The following is a 19,129-nucleotide window of genomic DNA, read 5'->3' on the forward strand; positions in this document are numbered from 1 at the left end:
ATGCCACTAAGCTGGAAAGAGTGCAGAGGAGATTTACAAGGATGTTTCTGGGACTCAAGGGACTGAGTTATGGAGAGAGGTTGAGCAGGTTGGGACTTTTTTCATTCGAGCGTAGGAGAATGAGGGGTGATCACGGGGAGGTGTATAAAACTATGGACGGCATAGATAGGCTGAATGCGCACAGTCTTTTCTCCCAGGGTTGGGGAATCAAGAAGGCATGGGTTCAGGGTAAGAGGAGAGAGGTTTAACAGGAACCTGAGGGGCAATTTTTTCACCCAGAGAGTGGTCAATATTTGGAATGAGCTGCCAAAGGCTGTGGTTGAGGCAGGTACATTAACAACATTTAAAAGGTACTAGGACAGGTACATGGATAGGAAAGGTTTAAAGGGATATGGGCCAAACACGGGCAAATGGGACTATCTTAGATGGGAATCTTGGTTGGCATGGACCAGTTGGGTCGAGGGGCCTCTTTCCATGCTGTATGACTGTACAACTCTATGACTCTATAACAGGTTATCACCATGGCAACCCTGGCCTCTTCCTTTCAGAAGGATTCCCTTTATTCTATCTCATTGCAACTTGAAACTAGCTTATTTCTCACGTTTTCCCAGCTGCTGAAATGTTAAACTGCTTCACTTTCCACAGTTGCTGCCTGACCTTGTTTCCAGCAATTTTTTTTCTCTTATTGGAAAATTGTTGTTTGTGCAGAGGGCCAATGCAAACAAAAGTTGAGAATGAAGTAAAGCAGACTGTCAACTCACTGTCACTTGCTTTATTTTATCACAGGATTTTTAAACAGAGTCACAGAGCACAAAAACACGCCATTTTGTCCACCATGCCCATCCTAAGCATCGCGTAACTATCCATACTAATCCCATTTACTGGCACTTGGACCATAGCCATCTATGTGTTGACAATTTAAGTGCTTCTCTAGATACTTGAATGTTGACACTACCTGCCTACACCATCAACGCAGTGTGTTTCAGAGCATTCAAGGAGCAAGGGCTCAGTACTGCTTCATCCCATTCCTCCTGATACTGGGATGGTCTTCCCTGGACTAGGAAAGATCCACTTTTAATGGCATCTGACACAGTACTCTTAGTCAAGTGAAAGTTGCAGACTAAATTCTTTAAAGGCAGCAATATGTACTTTCAAATTAAAGTGCAAAGGTCGGTTGTACCTTGCTTTGTCTGCAGAGGGATTCTACATGTTGCTTGGTCTTTTGTTACTGTTGCCCAGTAACACTCTCTGTCTTGTCTATAATTTGGGTAAGGAGCCAGTGTAGCAAGCAGTCACGTGTGTTAAGCTATTGCACACAGCCTGGGAAACTAGCCCAGGTTCCAAGTGCTGGGAATGTACAGTGACAATCACTGTTTCAGCTTGTGTCTAAAGTGATGGTCTGAGTAAGCAAGCGAAAAGGCATTTGCCAGATAACCATTTGAACCACTGTGCCATTAGCTGACCAGTTAGTGCAAAGTTTCCAACTTTTTTTAAGCTTAACTTTTACTTGAAAGTAACATTAAGCAGGAGATTATTTTTCATGTCTAACATTCTTGCTGTATCTGCCAACAGTTTTCTTTATGTGATGCAAGGGAGTCTGCTTTATTCCATTTGCCTCTTGCTTTTGTGTTGGCATCAACATAAAATAGTTCAAAATAATGGACAAGGTATTACATTTTGTGCTAAATAAATAATTTTGGTGACTCTGAGTCAAATAGAAATGAAATTCTCTGCACTCAGTGGGAGGATACTTTGGTAGAGCCGACTGCACAAAGGATGGAGATCCACTAGCAAACACAAATAGATTTTTATTGTTGAGCGAATTAGTGATTTACATCAAGACTCTTTAAAATGTTGGCAGTCAGCACTATTACACAACGTCAGTCTTAACACAATTAGCTGTGTGTGGAGCAGCAGTGGTGTTAGAATGCATTGATATCTCTGGTCTTTCCTCCTGCTATTAATGGGGATACGAAAAATTTAAAGGAGAGCTTAGGTAAATAGGAAAGCAGTCTCTTTCCATTGTAAGATGGTGACCTTTTTGCATCATCTGTAGATCCCTCCTGGCTGAATGTAGAGGGCTGATGATGATTTTGTTAATAATTTACATCACTTTTCAGCTTAGCATTACTCATTTCTTCATCTGTTGTTGTGGCCCTTTCAAGTGATAGACAGATCATAGAGTCATAGAGTGATATGGCACAGAAACAGGCCCTTCAGTCCAACTCATCCATGCCAACCAAGGTGCCCACTTAAGCTTGTCCCATTTGCCTGCATTTGGCCCATATCGCTCCAAACCTTTCCTATCCATATACCTATCCAAATATCTCTTGAATGTTGTTATTGTACCCACCTCAACTACTTTCTCTGGCAGCTCATTCCATGTATGCATCACCCTCTGCCAGAAGTAGTTGCCCCTCAGGTCCCTTTGTAAATCTTTCCCCTCTCACCTTAAACCTATGCCCTCTAGTTTTTGGTTCCCTTTCCCTGGGAAAAAGATTGTGTGCATTTACCCTATCTATCCCCCTCTTGATTTTATACACCTCCATAATGTCACCCCATCAATCTCCTACGAGTCTCCATTAAAGATGTTGTTCTCCAGTTTCCTCTTGGAAAGGCAGTTGAACTTTGAAAGCCATTGTTCATGGATTATTTGAATACAAACCTGATGTGCGAATGGGATGCATTGCCTCCTACCTGCGTCTAAATAACCGTTGAATATGACTAACAGCTCCATGTCTCCTCCTGTCTGAAGTTCTCTGCAGTCATTCCAAGAAGCGTGTGTACTTTCAGTTGGTTTTGTGGATTGGAGCCAAGAGTATTCCCATCAGCACAGACAGTATTTCTGTACTACAGTCAAGATATTCCAAGATCACTGGAAAAATTAGTTTGATTTTTTCATCTGTGAAAAGATACTGTGCATGGTTGTGTGCTTTTGATCAATAATGATTCATACATATTTTGTTAGTCTTTAAACTATCAAATTATGACCAGGTGATGTTTTCAACATTATCCAGTACAAAGCAGGCTGCTTGGATAGCATCCTATCCACCATTCCAAATTCCTTCCTCCATCACCTCGTCACACAGGGTGACGACATCTTTAAAAGAAATGAAGCACAGCAATTCAGGAAGCCTTCCTTAATATGAACTCCAAAGCTCACGTCCCACCTTATTGAAAGTGAGGGCTACAGGGTACATGGAAATCCGCAGTGGACAGTTCCTGTCCAAGTCATACACTGTCCTAATGTGAAAGTAAGAGCTGATTCTTCATATTGACTGGGTTAAAATACTGGAACCACCAACACAACAGCACTGTGAGAATATTTCCACAAGTACTGCAATACTGCAAGAAGACAAAGAGGAAGTTAGGAATGATGAATAGATGTTGGCCTTGCTAGTCATGTCTGAAACCTGTGAATAACGAGACAAAGCCATTCAAAATATGATATGATATGATGTCTTTATTAGTCACATGTACATCGAAATATACAGTGAAATGCATCTTTTTGCGTAGAATGTTCTGGGGGCAGCCCGCAAGTGTCGCCACACTTCTGGCGCCAACATAGCATTCCCACAGCTTCCTAACCTGTACGTCTTTGGAATGTGGGAAGAAACTGGAGCACCCGGAGGAAACCCATGCAGACACGGGGAGAATGTACAAACTCCTTACAGACAGTGGCCGGAATTGAACCCAGGTCACTCGCACTGAAATGGTGTTATGCTAACCGCTATACCACCGTGCCTGCTGTGTGTATCTGTGGGTGGGCGAAAGGGAGAAGTGCCAGGGCTCCTACCAGTAGAGCAAACTTAGTCATAGAGAGATAGAACATGAAACAGTGGTAGTGTGTGGGGCAGGTACGGTAGTGTAGCGGTTAGCATAACGCTTTACAGCGCAAGCGACCCGGGTTCAATTCCGGCTGCTGTCTGTAAGGAGTTTGTACGTTCAACTTGTGTCTGTGTGGGTTTCCTCCGGGTGCTCCGGTTTCCTCCCACATTCCAAAGTCAAACAGGTTAGGAAGTTGTGGGCATGCTATGTTGGTGCCAGGAGCGTGGCGACACTTGCGGGCTGCCCCCAGAACATTCTCCGCAAAGATGCATTTCACTCTGTGTTTCGATGTACATGTGACTAATAAGGATGTCTTATCTTATCCTATCCTTTGGTCCACTGTCCATTCCAACCATCAACTATCCACTTATGCTAATCCTACCCTGACCCATTTTGTTCTCCCCACAAACTCTCCCAGATTTTATCACGCACCTACACACCAGAGGCAGCTTACAGCAGCCTATTGAATAGCAAACCACACAACTTCAGGATGTAGGAGGAAATCAGAACACTCAGAGGAAACTCACATGATCACGGAGAATGTGTAAACTTCATACAGACAGTAGCGGAGGTTAGGATTGAACATAGATCAATGGCTCTCTGAAGCAGTGGTTCTACTTGTGGCACCACTGTGCAACCCAGATAGTTTTATTCTGGAACCTGGAGCTCAGGCAGCTGAAGGATGGCCAATTCTTGATTACATTTCTGGTTGACAATATCAAGAGGTCAGATTTGGATGAATGCTGGTACCTAAGAGGACCATAGGTCTAGGGAAGGGCACTTCAACCTTGTATCTTTCTGCACATCAAAAATGTGTACCGTGTGGATTTCCCACTGCTGAGCCATGCTGCCTTACAAATTAACAGGCTGTAATTTCAACCTGTAACATGAATCATCCTGTAACTGTTGGTTCAACTTTCCAATGGTCTAAACTAAATTGTCACAAGTAAAATTGTTCCCCCACCCCCTCCAAAAACAAATGTATATAATAAGAGCAAGGATGGAATTTAAAATGTAGCGGTTAGTGTAACGCTTTACAGCGCTAGTGACCCGGGTTCAATTCCCACTGCTGTCTGTAAGGAGTTTGTATGTTCTCCCTGTGACTGCATGGGTTTACTCCGGGGTGCTCTGGTTTCCTCCCACATTCCAAAGATGTATGGGTTAGGAAGTTGCGGGCATGCTATGTTGGTGCTGGAAGAATGGCGGCACTTTTGCACTCTACGCAAAAGATGCATTTCATTGTATGTTTTGATGTACATGTAACTAATAAAGATATCTTATCTTACCTTATGAGTTCACCTAGCCACCAGGTTTAGAGGTACTGAACTGACTGTGAGTATACCTTACAGTTGTGTCTCAGCCAATCAGGTGATATTTACACAGCAATGACTAAAATTAAACATAGGGGCCCAGCACGCAGGCAAACTGAAATAATATTTAAACCCTGTAATGAACTCTGATGACAGCAACATCTCTCTATTTTTCAACATAGAGAGAAAGACCCCTGCAAAGTTTCCTTGTCATACATGCAAATGGAAACAAGGCAAACACATCATGTTGCAAAGACGAATCTATTTGCAACCATATGAATGCTATGAATAAAGACAGTGCAAGCTAGCAGTGGCAGAGCTGTCATTCAATAATCCAATGTAGAACAGTAAATCTGCCTTCTCTGGAGAGTTGTTTGACCCAAATGACGGAGAAGGTTAATGGGCATACGGCTCCTGCTGTGTAATAGTGTTGGGTTGAGTACAACCTCAGAGGTTTGTGTTTTCAGCCACAGAAGAAAAGAGTATAATGTAGAGCGGAATCTTGATCAGTCCTGACCCCCATCCACTCCCTACGCTCAGGGGCATGGGGACGGGGAGGTAGGAACATAACTGTTCTCATGTTCAAACTCAAACACACCTGAGCCCATGCGATCTAATCATGCGACTCTAATCTCCAGAGGATGGAAATTGATTCTTCAGATGAAGAATTTTAAAATGGGTCATGACCTACATTTCTGTTTTGATGTGTTTTCCAGCACTGGATAGGTTTATTCATTCTAGCGCCAATGTTAGTACTGATGCCCATGACATAACCCCAGCTCAGCACTCAAATCCATATCCATGGATTATGTGAGGCTGCTATCTTTCAAATGATTCACTGTTAATAGTGCTGCTGCATGCTAATAAAACTGATAACAATTCAATGTTCGTACATGGGCATCTCCCACTTTTCACTTGAGTCTTTCTTGCACAGCAAGTTTGGAATCTGTGGTGTACTACAGGGTCCTCCCAGGTTACAGCACGGTTCCGTTCCTGTACACTGTTCATAACCCGAACAGTCCGCAAGTCAGAAAAGATAAGAGATAAGATATCTTTATTAGTCACAAGTACACCGAAACGCACAGTGAAATGCATCTTTTGCGTAGAGTGTTCTGGGGGCAGCCCGCAAGTGTCGCCACACTTCCGGCGCCAACAATAGCATGCCCACAACTAAAAGCAGCTGCAAACCGAGTTCCCACATGGCAGATGATGCCTGCAGCCTTGCAGCAGCCAGCAAATCCACACCATCGTTCTCAAAATGTTCGTTCATATGTACGGGCTGTACATAAGTCACCTGTACCTGCAGGTGCAGTGGAGGCAGCTTCTGTTGTCTTCGAGAGGGAATCCCATAAATTATACAGTGGAAGAAAATTTGTAAGTCTACCAAGATAGGGCCAGGGGCTGGAATTAGTGACTTGCTCTGGTAGGGTTGGCGTAGACACGGCCTCATAGAGTCATAGAATCACAAGCCCTCTGGCCCACCGAGCCTGCATCGACCATTAAGCAACCATTTACACTGATCCTACCTTAACCCCTTTTCTTCATTCCCTCCAAATTCTCATCAACTCCCCTGGATTCTACCACTCACCTAAACTCCACACGTTTTTGGGATGCAGGAGGAATCCGGAGAACATAGAGGAAGCCCACACAGTCACAGAGAGAACATGAAAACTCCACACACATTGACTACCTGAGGTCAGGATTGAACCCAGATCTCTGGAGCTGTAAAGCAATGGCTCTCCAAGCTGCACCACTGTGCCACCTCCTTCGCTGCTGTCACCGTTCTGTGATTCTATGTTTATTGTTCTCATATATTGGAACTGGTTTATTATTGTCACTTGTACAGAGGTACAGTGAAAAGCTTGTCTTGCATACTATACATACAGATCAATTCATTCCCCAGTGCATTGAAGTAGTACAAGGCAAAACAATAACAGAATGCAGAATAAAGTGTAAAAGCTGCAAAGAAAGTGCAGTGCAGGTAGACAATACGGTGCAAGGACATAACAAAGTAGATTGTGAGGTCAAGAGTCCATCTTATGGTACTAGGGAACCATTCAATAGTCTTATAATAGTGGGACAGAAGCTGTCCTTGAGCCTGGTGATATCTGCTTTCAGGCTTTTGTATCTCCTGCCCGAAGGGAGAGGGAAGAAGAGAGAATGTCTGGGGTGGGTGGGGTCTTTGATTATGTTGGTTGCTTTACCAAGGCAGCGAGAGGTATAGACAGAGTCCATGGAGGGGATGCTGTTTTCCATGATGTGCTGGGCTGTCTGCAGTGGTCACGGGCAGAACAGTTGCCACACCAACTCGTGATGCACCTGGATAGGATGTAAATCAAATATTCTTTAACAGGCTTCTTCTTAATAAAAATAAAAGTACAGGGAGAGGCAGGAAGTTGTGAAGTACTGCCAAAGTGGTTGCTTGGAGATTGTTGATGTGAGAATGGATGAATTAATTGAAACAAAACCATTCGGGATTAGGGAGTATTTACATCAAATTTATCTTTGGGAAAAACAAATGATGAAGGCAAAAGATGGAAGCTGTGGATCTTTTTATACCCCAGCAATGGACTGTTGGTGAAACCTCATCACCAAGGAATGGAATTCATTCAGGCAAGTGGGATTAGTAGAGATAGGCATGGTGGTCGGCATAGAAATAGTGGGCCAAAGGGCTGGGTTCTATGCTGTACAGCTCTGTGACTCTAAAGGTGTTTGGATCATTCCTGCCCAACAGGATCATGGACTGGGAATTGGGAAGTGAAATTAGCCTGTATAGCTTTTTTTATGGCTGGCATGACAATATCGGGTTCCTTCTGTGCTGTCACTTGAAGCTTCAATCAGAACTGCCATGGTCTGATTTAATGGAGGAGCCGGCTCAAGTGGCTGAGTGATCTACTCAGTCTTAATTAACATGTTTGAAAATCCCCATGATTTTTATGTGCATCTAAAGGAGGAGAATCTTCCTTGAGGACATTGCAGACAAAACCTCCTTATGTTAGAAGCTTGCTTTTGACCTGAATCTGCAGGGAGACCCTGAACTTAATCAAAATAAAATTCAACTGGAATCCAGTTAAAGACACAGAATTGGTAGGAAATAAGCTAAGATGTATTTGGCAGTGCTTATAAAATCCATAAGTACTCCATTGGAATTATCCCAAAGAAACCTCCAGCTTTGTTTATGAATGTAAATATGCTGGATATTAAAATTAAATAAAGAATAACTTCTCTATGGAAAGAATCAGACACAGATGTTACGATTTGTAAATCAATTGCATTGTTGTGTAATGGAGAGATTGATTGCATATATTAGTACAGGGTCTAAAATTTAAGTCTATGGTTACTCTCATCAGCACAAGGACATTTGGGAAAAAAGCCAAGAGCGGCAGTAAGGGTGAGTCCTGATGAAGGGTCTCAGCCCAAAACGTCTACTGTTCATTTCCCTCCATAGATGCTGCCTGATCCGCTGATTTCCTCCAACATTTTGTGTGGGTTACACCTTGAAGTTAATTTGGATGGACCAAGTCAGGGCTTTGCTGGTGTTAGATAAGAACTGGAGAATAGGTTAGATGGCTTTGTGAACCGAGTGGTTGTACACAGCATTTCACAGCACTTAGGAGGAGCAGAAGGAGGACTTGCTACTGAATCCAAAATTGTTATTAGTCTGATCCTGTGTCAAATTTCTCACCTTCATGTGAGGTTCCAGCCACAGTTGGAATGTCCTCCATAAAACTGGAAGCCGTTCTCAGACAGGAAACTTCTTAAAGGAAGATGGGATTTTCACTTGCAAACAAAATATGCACCGTTCATTTACCTTGTTACATGACTGGATTGTCCTCTGATGTTGGAGTCACCCTAGGCCACACCCTTCAACAGCAGTCCCAACTGCAATCCTCCACATGGTGCCTGGCTCCCAGAACTACACCCTGCTGCACCCATAGAATAGCACCGGCAACGGTGAGTCTCTGTCCCCACTACCCCAAACCGACTCAATCCCAACCCCAACCCCCAGACTCAGACTCATTAGCTGACAAAGCTGTCAGTGTTATTGAATATTCATGAATGCCTTTGTCATTCACAAGCATGCTTTGGACCAGTTAAAGAATACAAATAGGATTGAAAAGACAAAAATTATTTTAAAAGTTTCTGATCTTTACTTAGCCTCATCGGTGCTGGTGACTTGTGTTGGGATTAAATGGGACAGTGTAATTGGATGGGGATTAAGTGAGGGTCCAAACATCACATTAATGAGATGCATTTTAGTCTAAGAGAACTCTCTTTAACACTCCCATTGCATAATTCAGCATAGCCTGCTCACTGTGGGCCAACTCAGCTAACCACAAGGGTAGAGACAGGGTGAGCGCAGGGGAGAACGTCTTTAGCTGTTTCATAATCAGCTCTGCAAAATTTAATGGGTCGTAAAACTGCAATCTGATTTGATCTCATCAGTCCCCTACTCACTAGACTGGTTTAAAATTACCTTCTCGGACTAAAATGCTGAAAGCTATCCTCTATTTCCTATTTCATGTTGAGTTTGCAATTTTTGCTCTCTTCAGTCCACCTGGATAAACATAATTGAAGTTTCAGACTTCACAAAAGGCAAAAGAATGAGCTTTAGTCAATGAGTTGAAATGAGACTCATGTGCCTGATCAAGTGGATTCAAACGATCCATTAGGACTATCGCAAAGAAGAGCAAGAGAGTTCTTTGTGCTGTCCATCAAAACAAGTTATCAGCTCATTATCTCATAGCTTCATATAAGGAACTTTGCGGTCTGCATATTTCCTGTATTTCATACATTACAACAATACCTATCACTTAAAAGTTGCTTCACTGCTTAGAGAGTGCTTTAGGATGTCCTGAGACCACAAAAAGAATTATGAGTTTTATTTTTTCCTAATGAAATATTCATCTTTGCTGTAATTTATTTTATTACAGAGTTTGCCTCTTTTTAATACATTACTTCAGATAAATAGTTTGGAGCGGCAAGTTCCAGTTACCTACTGTATTAAGTCTATTATTTCAGTGCCTGGAATTAATCACCCTGCATTACTCCCTGGGCAGCAAATCATAAAAAAGCATGTGGGGGAGGAGGTTCCTGCAAGACAGAATGTAATGAAAATGTAATGCAGAGACTCATTTTCAATTCCAACCCTCTGTGACTGTAGGAAGCCTCAAGGTATCAAAGTGCAGTATGGAGCGATTGAGAGGGGTGTTGTGGAAGATATCAGATTGTTTAAGAACAAGCTTCAGACTCTGCCTGCTTGAGGGGAGTCAGCAGAGGTGGAAGAAAATTAGTTTTGAGCATGCATGTGCTGCGCTTTATTGTAAATTGGTGCAAACAAAGGAGGAATGCTCTAAGGAGCAATACCAGGTTTAGTAACAGGCCCTGCATTGACATCCACTCCACCCAGGCTGATCTATGTTGCTTAGAGTGAAGCTTGCCTCTTCCTCCAGTATTCTTTTGCATATGTGCTGATATATCATAGGGATAACAGTGGCTAGAATGAGGAACGTCATCAAAAGCAGATGAGGCAAACATCATAGATCCAATTAAGGGGCAGCTTGATAAACAAACTGGGGAGAAAAGAACAGAAGGTTTTGTTGATGCAGTTGATTGATGAAGGTTGAGAGTAGTTTCATATGGAGTATTAATCTATTGGGCTGAATGGCCTGTGATTGTGCTGTACAGCTATGTAATTTTGATTGTACATGGCAACAAAGCAAGCACTTCCATTATCCAGTACTCTGGCATGTCTACCCCAATGCCATGGCACTCCAGTACTACCCCAAGATAAGAACACTCTGTAGCTCATCCTGAGAGGTCATAAATTATCCATGATTCTGATCTTGTGGGAAGCTCCTTGAACATGTAAATGTGGTTGTAGCTTGAATATTTGCCTTGCTGGAAAATGCATGTACATAATAAGCAATGAGAAAGGTAAGGTTTCCACTGTAATGCAAGAAAGGCAGTGGCTAATTTAAACACAAAAGCTCTTACAAGCAACAATATGACAATGACCTGATAAACACCTAGAAATTTATCCTTGGATCAATAGAACCAAATTTTGGATGCAGACCACAACATGCAAATGCTTGTATATCGTAGATTTAAAACTCCTAATCCAAGAATGAATTTCTTCCCCCAAACTGTTTTTAGCCTGCGCTGTGGAATAAATATGGACCAAAATAGCCAAGAGAACCTCACTTTAACATTTGATTCAAAAAACAAAGCATCATCCCTTCAGTAATGCATTTTCCCTATGTTTTGTGCTCAAGTGTGGTTGAGTACCTGATCTAACCGGTGATTCAGATGATTAGAGGCATTAATAGTGTGAATGCAGAAAAACTACTCCAATAGGATAAAAGTTCCCAACTATCTACCCAATATATGCCCCTCATAATATTGTATTCTTCAATTAGGTCTCCCCTCAGCCTCCTCCATTTCATGTTCCTCAAGATCTGACCTTTCAATGTCCATCACTTCCTTCACCCCATCATTGGCCCTTCAGGTTTGTGGCACAAGCCAACGTCCCAGGTTTGTGCCATTCTTTCCCTAAAACTCTCAATGTAAGCAACTGTCTAGCCCCACCTTTGGCTCCATTGAGTCACTCCATAAAATTTACCCTTTGACTTGCCCTTTGGCCACCCGTGCACACATACCCCTCATTGGGATGACGTGACCGTGTGTCTAATTTTACAGCTGTGAAGCATTGCATTGTTGTAATGGGAGGATGATTGGGTGATACAGTGATACAGCAGGGAGTGCTGCTGCATCTCATTTCTAACAACCTGGGTTCAGTCCTCACTACTGGTGCTACCCAAATGATTGTGTAGATTTTCTGGATGCTCTGGCTTCCTCCTACATTCCAAAAACATGCTGATTGGTAGGTTACTTGGTTAACTGGGTAGTAGGAGAATCAGGGTGCAATTGATGGGCACTGTGAGAGACTATGTTTGAGGGAAAAATGAGTGAGTGAACGAGAACCAGCAAGGACTCTTTCCATATTATAAAGAAATATTGCAAATCCAGTCAGTGAATGGCATTTTTTTTTGTAAAAAGCAAAACTATTTTATAGGGGGAAAGGAAATTGTCCCGGGCAGAAATCTTGTCAGTCATTATCTTAAAGTATTCTTTCAAAGCATTACAGAGCAAAAAAGTAAAATTATATCTTTTTTCTGTTTTTCTGTCATTTGAAATCACACAGCCCTGGGAATGTTTTATATAAAATTTCTTCTGTGACTGAAAGTGACTGATGACCATCTACTGATTTTTTTGCAGGTTGTTAGCTCTACAGGTTACATTTTTGAAAAGAGGGGGGTTTACAGATTCTGCACAGAAGAACACAAGCTGATAAATATTCAGAGACATTATATGAAACATTCTGAACAGTTTCCAAGATTTGGATCCAGATGGGGGTTGGGGGGAGGAGGGGCAGCTATATCACCATAGCAATGCAAGCAAAGCCAGTGTTTATACAAGGAGGTTGGGATCAGGATTTGTGTCTGTGATGAAGTCTTTAAAAATTGACCTCAAAGAGTGGAGCCACAGCTCAAAATAAGCCTGAGCCACTTCATTTCAGTGTCCAAACTGTCCCAATAATTGAGGTTCTCAGTGTTAATATCTCTTCAATATTGAGCAATTGAGCCATTGGCAATTTCTGCTCTTATGTGCCTGGATTTCATTAGCTCAAAGTAGTTTGGAATCCACAAAGATGCCTCCAAAGTGCAGCTCTCATTTTCCCATGGGCACAATTGTGAGTCAATTTTACAGCTACAATCATAATTCATAATTTAAACTGCTGCACAAAGTCCATAGGATAATATATTATCTCATCACTGCAGGTAACACAACAGCCTACGAAATATTTACTCTTTTAAATACATGTCTTGCTATACTATCTGCTATAGCTGTGTATTGAAGGGAGAAGTTGAAGTGTAATATAACAAGAGTTTCTAAAAGGCTGCAATGAGCCTCAAGCTGTGCATTTATTGAGCTGATGTTATATGGCACCATAAATGGAACTATTTACACAGTCATATGTAGCCTAGACAGTAACGTACTGTTTAGTGTGTCCTTTGAGATTTGCCATAACCTTGCTTTTCATAGCTAAGCATTAAATAGTAGCTTCTGAGAATTGACCTCCCCCCATTCCCTTCCCTACCTCACCTCACAGTCCATCAGCTTCCATTGAATGGCACAGAAGAGCAGAGCATGAAGAAAGACCCTTCACTCCATAATGCTGATTCCTTTCACAGACACTGTACAATTCACACTCCCATAGACTGTTCCTCAGTCATTTAGACTGTACTAGAAAAATTCCTCCCAATGACAGCAAGCGAAGAAAACATTAACTATTTGTATTTATATTCTATCTTTAACACGGCAAAATGTCCCAAGGAACTTCACAGGAGTGATATCAAACAAATTCGACAAAGATCAAAACCACCTGGCTACTCCACCATTAGCCATCTGAAGCAGTTACCTTCCTTGTGGTGAAAGAGCTAATTTTCAAAGGCTGATTGTCTGTAGGAGACCAATTAGACTAGAGTTTAGGCCCAATACTATTGTAGCAATTTTTCACACAGTGCTTTCAATTGGCTTATCTTCTAGGACTGCAGGATTGCTGAATAAATGATGCTGGAAGACTGTTTGCCTTTGTGGAGGAATCTAGGACATAAGACATAGTTTCAGAATAAGGGATCACTCATTTGAGACTGAGGTGATGAGGAAGTTCTTCTCTTAAGAGTGTCTGAATCTTTTGCTATTCTCTGTCCAGGAGAACTGAGCTATTGAATACATTCAGAGCTGCCTTTTAGACAATAGGGGAGACAAGGGTTATGTGAAACAGGCAGGAAAGTGGAGGTCAAGATCAGATCAGCCATGGTCTTATTGTTCTAATCTTCTAAATCCAGATATTCTGGTCAGAAAAGATCATAATCTGCCCAATATCAGTAAGATTGAAAGAGTGCAGAGGAGATTTACTAGAATGTTGCCGGGTCTTCAGGAGTTGAGATACAGGGAAAGATTGAATAGGTTAGGACTTTATTCCTTGGAGCGCAGAAGAATGAGGGGAGACTTGATAGAGGTTTACAAAATTATGAGGGGTATAGACAGAGTTAATGTGAGTAGGCTCTTTCCACCAAGAATATGAGAGATAAGTACGAGTGGACATAGCTTTAGGGTGAAAGGAGAAAGGTTTAGGGGGAACATTAGGGGAAACTTCTTCACTCAAAGAGTGGTAGGAGTATGGAACGGGCTGCCATCTGATGTAGTAAATGGGGGCTCACTCTTAAGTTTAAAGAATAAATTGGATAGATACATGGACGGGAGAGGTATAGACTGGGTGCAGGTAAATGGGACGAGCGGAATAACGTTTCGGTACAGACTAGAAGAGCCAAATGGCCTGTTTTCTGTGCTGTAGTGTTCTATGGTTCTATGGTTCTATTCAGTTCTTTTTCCCTTCACTTACCCATTTAAATTTTAACCCATTATCATTTAAATATTCATCTGTTTTTCTTTGGTAAAGATGCAAACTATTGCAGCATTAACTGCCTTAATTACTGATTATCCATTAACTCCTAATTATCACTTCCCCCTTTATAGAGAAGAGACCTTCAAATCTCTAGTTCATGGCTAGAGATAGCTTATTAATATAGGAATTACCATATACTAAATTCTTTGCTCACAGAATAATTTAGAACTAAATTATTCAGTTTGTTATCAAATGAATACAAATGTATTTTAGTATGTCTGTTTACCAAAACTCAGACTCTGAGTCAAGTCATCTTCCACATCACTGTTCTAGTAACTGTCTGGCATTGTACTTTGGAAAACAATGTACAAACATTATTCACTTTTTAACTTTGAGGCCATGGATAAGATTTGGATTCCTGTTCCTATTAACTTACAGTACGTGGATCTCAGGTTGCTGCAATGCACACTAGATGCTGGTGGTTCAATTTCAGATTTATCTGGCAATGGGATAGGGGAACAAGTTCCACAACAGTGTCATTGATGTATGTCTATGTGCCTTCCTCAGTATCCACCGCCTGTTTAATATGGACTACCAATCCAGATGAAGAGTCTCGACCTGAAATGTCAACTGTCTATTTCCCTCCACGGATGCTGGCTGACCTGCTGAGTTCCTCCAACATTTTGTTTTTTGATCCAGATTCCAGCAAATGCTGTCTCTTGTGTGTCCTCTGGTGGTGTGGCATTGGGATACAGGAATTTTAGGAGTAAAGAAGGAAGCTGCGGGAGATGTTTCATTTACGAAAGAGGGAAAGGATAGTTTGAAGCCAGGATATGTGTAGGTTGGGGCAGGGTTGAATGATGTTAAGGATACAGCTGTGTTTGCATATACACATTTTATGTGTATGTTTTTTACCTGCATCTCCAAAAACATCAGCTTTACGATGTACACTCCCCTGTAGGAAGGTATCTGAAATGCAATTATACTCTTGATGTGGGAAGGAAATGGGGAATTCCAATGAGTGGGCAATTTAACAGCCTATTCTAACAGTAGCGTTGTGGTTAAGTTACAAGATTAGTAACCCAGATGCTTGGATTTATGTTCTGTGTTCAAATCCCACCATGGTAGCTGGTTTTTAAGTCAGCCAATAACAAACAAAATAGTTATTGGTAATGAAGACCAGAATGCTACCAGATTGTTATAAAAGCCCACCCATTTCTGGAACTATGACCTCCTTACTCAGATTATCCTATAGTGACCCACTGACATGACTGACTCTTAGATGGCCCAACAACGCATTCAGTTGAACAGCAGTTAGGGATAGGCAACAAATGCTATCTTGCTAGCGATACCTAGATTCTGATCTTTCAGTGTTACTTTCAAAAGTTGTGCTTATATTAATTGCAACACTGAGATGTGGTCCACATGTATGATTTAAAGAAAGAGAATTATCTACCTGTTGATTTATGTTCTGCCAGCAAAATTGCAGGAACTCTCATTATAATGGTGAAATTACTGACATTGCAATTTCATTTGCAGGATGAAGCAGGTGTTTTCAATGCCTCTGAATATAAATGTCAAATAGAACAATAGGCTATATAAGGTAAGATATCTTTATTAGTCACATGTACATCAAAACACAGTGAAATGATTCTTTTGCATAGAGTGTTCTGGGGGCAGCCCGCAAGTGTCGCCACGCTTCTGGCACCAACGTAGCATGCCCACAACTTCCTAACTCGTACATCGTTGGAATGTGGGAGGAAACTGGAGCACCCGGAGGAAACCCACGCAGACACAGGGAGAATGTACAAACTCCTTACAGACAGCGGCCAGAATTGAACCCGGGTCGCTGGTGCTGTAGTAGTCACGGACTTGAAGAAACGTATTTTGTTAAAAAGATTGGCAAAAACTGTTCAAAATACATACAACTACAAAAAACATACAAACGTAAAACATAAAGTTGCTAAACATACAATGTAAAGTGGGGAAAAGTATGTACAGGCCATCCTTGGGTTAAGAATGTCCAATTTATGGACACCCATACATATGAACAAGCTTACATAATATTATTAAATCCATTAGTCCGACATACATTCATATGTTCATTCCTATGAGTGGCAGAACTAGATTCCATTCTCTCTCTTACTTTTAGTAATTGTTCTTTCTTATCAGCCTTATGTGCTTTCAATGCCATTCATTACAATACTATGGAGGTACGGTTACCATATTGAGTGATTTTTGTGTATTTTCCGACTTATGGACAAAATCAATTTATGAAATCCGTAAATATGGAACCAGTTCGTTACCCAGGGAGGCCTGTATTATGCTGTATATTCAATACACCATAATGGCAAATGAAAAGATTATGGCTTTTGAAGAGTAGTGAAGTTGTAAGAATGAAACAGCTCACCTCTTATAAAGAAAGAATTGTCGAGCTCAAAATTTCCAGAATTGGAGGTGGCAAAAAACTTAAGGAATGCATAAGTAAGAAAAAGTCCTGTATTTATTAAAGCATTCAAAGGCATTTCAATGCGCTTCACAAATAATGAGCTATACAGCTAAACTATGACTTGCAGTTGATGTTCCAACAACATATTTACCCACTGTCCTTCAATCTTTCACTGCAGTATGATCCCACCCCTCTGCACATTGAAAAAAGAACTCTGACAGCTGAATTTCATACTCATGATTGTTTTTCTGATCGATTTTATATCAAAGCTTCTCTTCAGAAAGTATGAAGAGATAAATGCCAAGCTGCCATTTTCTCTTTCTCAAATAATGTCAATATCTTTGAATTTTGTGATTCAGTTTGACTTAAAATTCTTTCATTATCCGGGTGCAGCTTGTTGAGCTTTTACCGAAGTGTTAGTTATGTGTTCCAACCATGAATTCTGTTTCCCATTATGCTAACCAAAGCCTAAGTAGGAATTAAACCAAGTAACCCACTGATGGCAAGAAGCTAAAATGATAGAATGCAAAATAATTGCTTTATAAAACAGTAATTTTCAGTAATAAAACACTCAGATGGTTTCAATAGAAAGGAGAAATAAAGTTAAAGGTCACTACAAGGATCCGTGCTGGGACTTCTGTTGTTTTTAATATATATAAATGATTTGGATGAGAATGCAAAATGGTAAATTGGTAAATTGGTTTATTATTGTCACATGTACCAAGGTACAGTGAAAAATTTTGTTTTACATGCCATCCAGACAGATCATTTCATCACATCAGTGTATTGAGGTAGTACAAGGGAAAAGCAATAACAGAATGCAGAATATAGAGTTACAGTTATAGAAACAGTGCAGTGCAGGCAGACAATAAGGTGTGAGGCCATAATGAGGTAAATTGTGAGTCCATCAGGTTAAAAGTCCATCTTATCGTACAAGAGGTCCATTCAATAGTCTTATAACAGCGAGATAGAAGCTGTCCTTGAGCCTGGTGGTACGTGCTGTCAGGCTTTTGTATCTTCTGCCTGATGGGAGTGGGGAGAAGAGAGAATGTCCTGGATGGGTGGGGTCTTTGATTACACTGGCTGCTTTACCAAAGCAGCGAGAAGTATACAGTGGACAGAGTCCATGGAGGGGAGGCTAGTTTCCGTGATGTACTGAGTTGTGTCCACAACTCTCTGCAGTTTCTTACAGTCCTGGGCAGAGCAGTTGCCATACCAAGCCATGATGCATCCAGATAGAATGCTTTCTATGGTGCACCGATAAAAATTGGTGAGGGCCAATGGGGACATGCTGAATTTCTTTAGCCACCTGAGCAAGTGAAAGCACTGGTGTGCTTTCTTGGCCATGGGATCTACATGGTTAGACCATGACAGGCTATTGGTGATGTTTTCTCCTGGGAACTTGAAGCTCTCAACCATCTCAACCTCAGCACCACTGATGTAAATAGGGGCATGTGCACTGCCCCACTTCCTGAAGTCAATGACCAGCTCTTTTGTTTTGCTGACATTAAGGGAGAGGTTGTTGACATGATACCATGTGACTAGGCTCTCTATCACCTTCCTGTACTCTGACATCATTATTAAAGATTCAGACCACCACAGTGGTGTCACCTGCAAATTTACAGATGGGATTAGAGCAGAATTTGTCTATGCAGTCATCAGTGTATAGGGATTAAAGTAGGAGACTGAGCTGATTAGTAAATTTGCAGACAACACAAACATTGGTGGAGTTGTAGATAGTGAAGAAGGTTATCTAAGGATACAGTGGGAAAGTTAGGTAGAGCGCTGGCAGATGGAATTTAATCCAGACAAGTGTGGGGTAATGCACTTTAGGAGGTCAAACTCTGGTAGGACATGTAAAGTAAACAACAACTACATTAATAGCATTGAGAGACTTTGGGGTGCAAGTCCATAGCTCCCTGAAAGTAGCAACACAGGTGGATAGGGTAGTGAAAAAGGCATTTTTGTATGTTTGCCTTCATAAGCCAAGGGGTATAAGAGTTGGGATGTCATGTTGCAGCTGTACAAAGCACTGGTAAGACCACACTTAGAATACTGTGTACAGTTCTG

This window comes from Pristis pectinata, chromosome 1 (assembly GCF_009764475.1).
Source record: "Pristis pectinata isolate sPriPec2 chromosome 1, sPriPec2.1.pri, whole genome shotgun sequence".
Lineage (NCBI taxonomy): Eukaryota > Metazoa > Chordata > Chondrichthyes > Rhinopristiformes > Pristidae > Pristis > Pristis pectinata.